The following is a 7,696-nucleotide window of genomic DNA, read 5'->3' on the forward strand; positions in this document are numbered from 1 at the left end:
AAGGTCAGGTTAAGGTTAGGAACCAAGCGGGGAGGGTTAAGGCCCGTACAGACTGGCCGATATATCGGCCATTCTCTTGAACGGCCGATATATCGCGGGACCGTCGGCCAGTGTGAACGGCCGATACGTCTGTGAACTCCGTCATTCACAGACGTATCGCGTCGGCCCCGCAGCACAGCCGACGGCCAATATATCTACCGATATACTGGAGCCTTGCTGTGTGTGTACGGGGCGGTCGGCCGACCGCCCGTACACACGCTCCGGCAGCCGGCGGAGACTGACAGCTGAACTGGGCGGGCGTGTGTACACGCCCGCCCAGTTCATGACGTCAGTCCCCGACGGATCGGGCAGTGTGTATGCTCAACAAACTGCCCGATCCGTCCACAGATATATCTGCAGATCTTCATGCATCGCCCCCAAGCCTTGGCCATCCCTGCTCCGGCCCAGCTGTGGTTCCTCTTCCCTATCATCGGAAGAACCCCCGAGTTCTCAACACTCCCAACCCAGGTCAGTGACAGTATACTCAGGCCACATGGACCCGGGGGATCGGAACCCAGTGTCAAGCGCGATCCAAAACTTGGCTTCCCGAGTTCAAAATCAGGAGGCGGCACAGAGCCAGGTGATGCAGTATCTCCAGGAATCATCCGGCCGGCTGGATCAAATTCAGGCCTCCCTGGCTTCAGTAGTTCCGGCTCCTGCTCCAGTACCCGCTCCAGTAGTCGTCTCCAGTAATGTTCAATCCTCCTCTGGAACCTGGTCACGCCTTCAGCTTCCCACTCCCTCTCGCTATAATGGGAATCCAAAGAATTGCCGTGGTTTTCTCAACCAATGCGAGGTGAATTTTGAACTTCTCTCACACAATTTCCCCACGGATCGGTCCAAAGTGGCATACATTATTTCCTTGCTTGAAGGTTCAGCGTTGGATTGGGTGTCTCCGTTGTGGGAGCGATCTGACCCATTGGTTTCCAGTTACACTAATTTCATCGCGTCATTCCGAAGGATCTTTGATGAGCCGGGCAGAATGACCGCTGCTTCCTCGGACCTGCTCCGAGTCCGTCAAGGCTCCCGTTCTGTGGGACAGTATGTGGTTCACTTCCAGACCATTGCCTCAGAACTACGCTGGAATAATGATGCTCTCAGGGCCGCTTTCTGGAACAGGCTCTCTGACTGTCTGAAGGACGAGCTGGTCACTAGGGATCTGCCGGATCCTTTAGAAGAGTTGATCTCACTCTGTGTCAAGGTGGATCTTCGCATGCAGGAACGAGGTGGCGAACGTAGTCGGTCGGATCGATCCAGATTCCGGCTTCTCCCGCCTAAGCAAACAATTACCCCGAGTCCGGACGAACCCATGCAAATCAACTGATCCCGGCTGTCCCCGGAGGAACGGCAGCGCCGTCGTGAGGGTAAACTCTGCCTCTACTGCGGAGCCGCGGATCACTTTATCAAGTTCTGCAAGTCCCGTCGGGGAAACGGGCAGGCCTAGCTTGTTCCGGAGGAGTCAAGTTAGGGGTTACATCTAAATCTTCTCCGACAGTGGATTGTTTACTCTCCGTGTCTCTGTTTTCTGAGTCTATAGCCAAACCTGTTAAGGCCCTGCTGTACTCTGGGGCTGCAGGAAATTTTGTTTCTCTTTCTTGTGTTCAGAGTCTAGGTTTACAGTTACAGTCTGTCAAACGACCTATAACGTTGACTGCCATCAATGGTACCAAAATATCTAATGGTCTTATTACAAGTCGCACAGAGCAAATCAAGCTGCAGGTCGGAGCTCTGCATCAAGAACATTTGGAGTTTCTAGTAATTCCGGAGATGCCTCACGATCTTGTTCTTGGTCTACCTTGGCTTAAAATTCACAACCCTCACGTCGACTGGAAGTCGTCACAAATATTGTCCTGGAGTTCGTTTTGTCACTCTAGCTGTCTCACTCCTGTTTACCCGCTCCGTGCATCTTCCAAGTCGTATGAGGAGCTCATTCCGGAGGCCTATCGGGAGTTCACAGATGTGTTCTCGGAACAGGCGGCCGATCAGTTACCACCCCATAGACCAGCGTTTTTCAACCGCTGTGCCGCGGCACACTAGTGTGCCGCCAGCGGTTGTCAAGTGTGCCGTGGAGTCAGCGGAGTCAGAGCTGCCTTCAGTTTAATAGAATGGCCGGGCAGCGCTGGACTCTCCTAGGCGGCTCAGGCATGCCGCGGCCGTGACCTATGGAGACGTAGCAGCGTGCTCTGCAGCAGTCCTGGCCTGACAAGTGCACACACACAGGGATGACACAGGAGTCAGGTGCTGCCTGAGATGACATGAAGAGCCGGCATTGTGTAACACACACAAGCGTCCGGCGCACCACGTGACCGGCTTCCTGCATTCCAGCCCGGCCAGGGATCCACACGTCTTCCAGTCAGCCCGGTCACCTTTGCAACGGCCGGGCTCTGTCACCGCCTGATGTTACATTAGTCGCACACAGTGTACAGGGGGGTGCCGGGGTTACTGTGTCATTTGCACCCTGGGAGTACCCTGCAATCCTGCACTACTGTGCCATGTCCCCTATATATATATCAGTAATAAAGGGGCATCAGTCATTCATGGTCCATAGGCTGCAATGAGTGACAGGTGCATTTGCAGACACTGCTGGCCTATATTAGTCCAGGTTTTTTAATATTAACAAATATTGCTTACATGTCTGGTTGCTGTAAGGTTGCAATGGATTTGCATGTAATGTTAGTATAATGCTGCAGAAGGAAAAAAGTACAGTACGTGAGAGGAATTTTGCCTTCCCTACCACAGAATATAAATAGTATGTTGGAAAAGACAGACTTCATAGCTGATACAAGTCAATTTTGTGGACGGATCTTGCGTATTCCAAATCTGTGAGTATGAAACGTCAAACGACAGGCAATTATGCAGGACTCGGCCACTTGCAGCGGAAGGGGTGCAAATCGATAGTAACAAGGGCGTGTTGACGCAATTGCGGGCAATGCAGAGTTATACGTAGGCAGAAATACTACTTGCAGCAAGGATCAGGCTGGTGCACCTGAGCACTGATAATGGTGGCAGATTAGAAAACAAGCTTACGGCTAGGGGCGGTGTGTTCAAATAGATGGGCTCTCCTAGGCGGTTCAGGCATGCAGCAGCCGTAACCTATGGAGACGCAGCAGCGTGACATCATGAGTCACACATGCTCTGTTGCCTTCCTGCGAGCCCGCCAGATCACCTGCATGCCCGTCCCCCCGCCAGCCAGCTTGCCCCCTCACACTGCTCAATGCACAGCAGCGCGAGTCTTACTGTACAACCCCAGCTGATGAGGGACAGGGACAACAATGTGTGTTATTTTTTTTCTATAGAGAGCAATGTGATTGTTTTTTTTTGTGGGGGCCAGTCAATATAATGGTTTTTATATGGGGGGCAATGTGCATGTTTTTTTTCCCATGGGGGACAATGGTGTGCCTTGGCAATTTTAAAAACTTTTCAGTGTGCCGCAAGTTGAAAAAGGTTGAAAATCACTGCCATAGACCCTGGGACTGTCCCATTGAGCTTATCCCAGGGAAAATGCCACCCCAGGGACGCACCTATCCCTTGTCATTACCCGAGACCCAAGCTATGTCGGACTATATCAAATCTAATCTACTGAAAGGATTCATTCGCCCCTCTACCTCCCCGGCTGGAGCAGGTTATTTTTTCGTGAAGAAGGAGGACGGGGGGTTAAGACCATGTATTGATTATCGTGGCTTAAACGATATCACCGTTAAGAACAAATACCCTTTGCCGCTAATTACTGAACTATTTGATAGGGTTCGTGGAGCCCACGTCTTCACTAAGCTCGACTTAAGAGGAGCCTATAATCTGATACGTATCCGACAGGGGGACGAATGGAAGACGGCCTTCAATACCAGGGACGGGCATTACGAAAATCTGGTAATGCCGTTTGGCCTCAGCAATGCCCCTGCCGTTTTTCAGGGATTTGTAAATGAAATCTTCCAAGATATGTTATACCAAAGCGTAGTGGTGTACTTGGATGACATTCTGATATTTTCTAAGAATCTTGCAGAGCACAGAGTACAGGTCAAAGAAGTACTTCTTCGCTTATGAAGGAATCGTCTCTACGGCAAGATTTCCAAATGTATCTTTGAGGTCCCTTCGATTCCGTTCCTCGGTTATGTCATCTCGGGTACGGAGCTTCGCATGGATGCGGAAAAACTCACTGCCATTCGGGACTGGACTCAGCCTCTCTCCTTGAAAGCGGTACAAAGATTCCTGGGCTTTGCAAATTACTACCGGAAATTCATTAAGGGATTTTCTGCCATCGTTGCACCCATTACTGCCCTAACCAAAAAGGGGTCTGACCCAAGTCTCTGGTCTTCCGAAGCTGTAGAAGCGTTTGCCCAGTTGAAATCAGCCTTTATGTCTGCTCCGGTACTCCAACAACCGAATTTCTCAAAACCATTCTTCTTGGAAGTCTATGCTTCCTCAGTAGGCATCGGTGCCGTCCTTTCACAGTACTCTTCTGATAGGAAGTTACATCCATGTGGTTTCCATTCTCGTAAGTTTTCTCCTGCTGAACGAAACTACACCATTGGAGATCAGGAACTTTTAGCAATAAAATCTGCCCTAGAAGAATGGAGGTACTTATTGGAAGGTGCTAAACACCTAATTACTATTTACACCGATCACAAGAACTTGTTGTATATCAAGACGGCCCAGTGCTTGAACCCCCGTCAAGCCAGGTGAGCGCTCTTCTTCACTCGGTTCTCGTTCGTTATTAAGTACCGGGCTGGGACTCTTAACGCTAAGGCTGATGCTCTGTCTCGTTCTTTAACGGCCTCAGATGAGGAGAATTCCTTTGAAAATAGTTTAATTCTCAGTCCAGTCTCTATTTCAGCAGCTCCCACCTCTCTGGGTCCTCCTCCTGGGAGAATATCTGTACCAGTTGAATTTCGAGCAAAGTTACTGCAGTGGGCTCATATCTCCAAGTTTTCCGGTCATCCTGGAGTTAAAAAAAATGTGTGAATTTCTACGAAGGTCATATTGGTGGGACACCATGAAGAAGGATATACAAGATTATGTCAATTCATGTCCTCAATGTGCTCAGTACAAAACTCTTCGTCTGCCTCCTGCGGGGTTGCTTCTTCCACTGTCCATTCCTAAGAAACCCTGGACCCATATTTCTTTGGACTTTATTACCGAATTACCCCTCTCCAAGGGTTACAATACCATCTGGGTGATTATTGACCGCTTTTCAAAAATGGCATATTTTGTTCCGTTGACCGGTTTACCAACGGCTCCCAAGTTGGCTTTACTATTTATTCGTGAACACTTCCGCCTGCACGGGTTACCTCGGGAGATAGTCTCTGATCGAGGGGTACAGTTCACTGCAAGATTTTGGAGGGCCCTCTGCTCAGCCTTACAAATAAAACTCAAGTTCTCATCTGCTTACCATCCACAAACCAATGGGCAAGCTGAACGTGTCAATCAAGATTTAGAGACTTTTCTCCGCGTTTATCTCTCTCCTTCACAGGACGATTGGGTGGAACTGTTACCCTGGGCCGAGTTTGCCCATAATCATCTGTACCACTCTTCCACTGGTGAGTCCCCATTCTTCATTAATTACGGATTCTATCCACGAGTCCCAGAATTACCAATTTTTCCTTCGGAGGATGTTCCTGCTGCAGCTTCCACTCTCCGGCACTTCAGTCAAATCTGGAGTAGGGTTCATGCTAATCTCAAGAAAATCTCTGGCCGCTACAAATTCTTTGCGGATAGAAAACGGCGAGCAGCTCCTCAATACAAAGTTGGTGACAGGGTATGGCTCTCTACCCGCAATCTTCGTTTAAGAGTACCCGCTATGAAGTTTGCTCCGAGGTTCATCGGTCCTTACCCCGTTTTGCAGGTCCTGAACTCTGTTGTCTGCAAATTGGGATTGCCTTCCCACATTCGGGTACCAAATTCTTTCCATGTTTCTCTCCTTCGTCCCCTCATTTTAAATCGGTTTCATTCGGAGTCTCCTAGCCCAACCTCGGTAGAGACTGAAGCTGAAACAGAATTTGAAATCAAAACTATTCTTGATTCTCGTTATCTTCACAAGAATTTACAGTATCTGATAGAATGGAAAGGTTATGGTCCTGAGGAGAGGAGCTGGGTCAAAGCTTCTGAAGTCACTGCTCCCCGACTAGTCCGGATCTTTCATTCTAAACATCCAACGAAACCAGGAAAGTGTCCAGGGGCCACTCCTAGAGGAGGGGGTACTGTCACACTTGCGGCTGCCGCGCTTACCGCTCCGGGTGCGCTGGGTCTCCCGGTGGTCGTCGCGTCTTGCTGGCGCTGCCTCCGGCGGGTTCCCGGGGTGTTGGCGCCGCCATTGCGCCCGGCATCCACAAGAGCGTGGTGAGCGGGTGACGTCATCGACCCCTTCCGCCAATCGGGAGAGGGCGGGAAGTTCAAAGGCAGACGCCGTACAGAGCCCAGATACCTGAGTATCGTCTTTTCCAATGGTCACCAGTGCTAGCAGCGTTCAGCGTGCTCTCAAGCTGAACGTCTCCTGTGTTCCAGCGTTGCAGAGTATCTTTCAGCGGGACATTCCCTGTGCTACCAGCGTTACAGAGTATCTCTCAGTGGGACATTCCCTGTGCTACCAGCGTTACAGTGTATCACTCAGTGGAACCTTCCCCGTGCTACCAGCGTTACAGTGTATCACTCAGTGGAACCTTCCTCGTGCTACCAGCGTTACAGTGTATCACTCAGTGGAACCTTCCCCGTGCTACCAGCGTTACAGTGTAACACTCAGTGGAACCTTCCCCGTGCTATCAGCGTTACAGTGTATCACTCAGTGGAACATTCTCTGCGTTACCAGCATTACAGTGTATCTCTCAGTGGGACACCTTCTGTGCTTCCAGTATTACAGGGTATCCCTAAGTGGAATGCCTCCCAAACTTCCAGAGTTACACTGAATCTCAAATCCTCATTTATTTCTTCAGCATCACTCACAAGTTCTTCATTCTTCTGTGTGCTTCAACATCGTTCTCAAATCCTCATTCATTTCCTCAACATCGCTCACAAGTTCTTCATTCTTCTGTGTGCTTCAACATCATTCTCAAATCTTCATTCATCTCTTCAGCATCGCTCACAAGCTCTTCATTCTTCTGTGTGCTTCAACATCGTTCTCAAATCTTCATTCACTTCTTCAACATCGCTCGCAAGTTCTACATTCTTCTGTGTACTTCAGCATCGCCCCCAAGCCTTGACCATCCTTGCTCCGGCCCAGCTGTGGTTCCTCTTCCCTATCATCGGAAGAATCCCCGAGTTCTCAACACTCCCAACCCAGGTCAGTGACAGAGGCACACAGTGCACAGTGTAAATGTGCAGCTTATTATCAGTTTAGAACTAGACATTATTTGTTTAATAAAACATTACTGTTTTTTCATAAACTGCTGCTCAGCGTTGCCTTATTTATGTTTTAAATCAGTCATGAGAATGAAGAGACTAATGGTGTGTACACCCTGGTCGACCATTCTATTGAACATCCGATATATCGCGGTCCGTCGGCCAGTGTGTACGAACGATATGTCTGTGAACGCCGTCATTCACAGACATATCGTGTCGGCCCTGCAACACAGCCGATGACCAATAAATCTACCGATATATTGGTGCATTGCTGTGTGTGTATGGGCTGTCAGCCAACTGCCCGTACACATGCTGCAGCAGCCGCCGG

Source organism: Pseudophryne corroboree, chromosome 2 (genome assembly GCF_028390025.1).
Source record: "Pseudophryne corroboree isolate aPseCor3 chromosome 2, aPseCor3.hap2, whole genome shotgun sequence".
Classification (NCBI taxonomy): Eukaryota; Metazoa; Chordata; class Amphibia; order Anura; family Myobatrachidae; genus Pseudophryne; species Pseudophryne corroboree.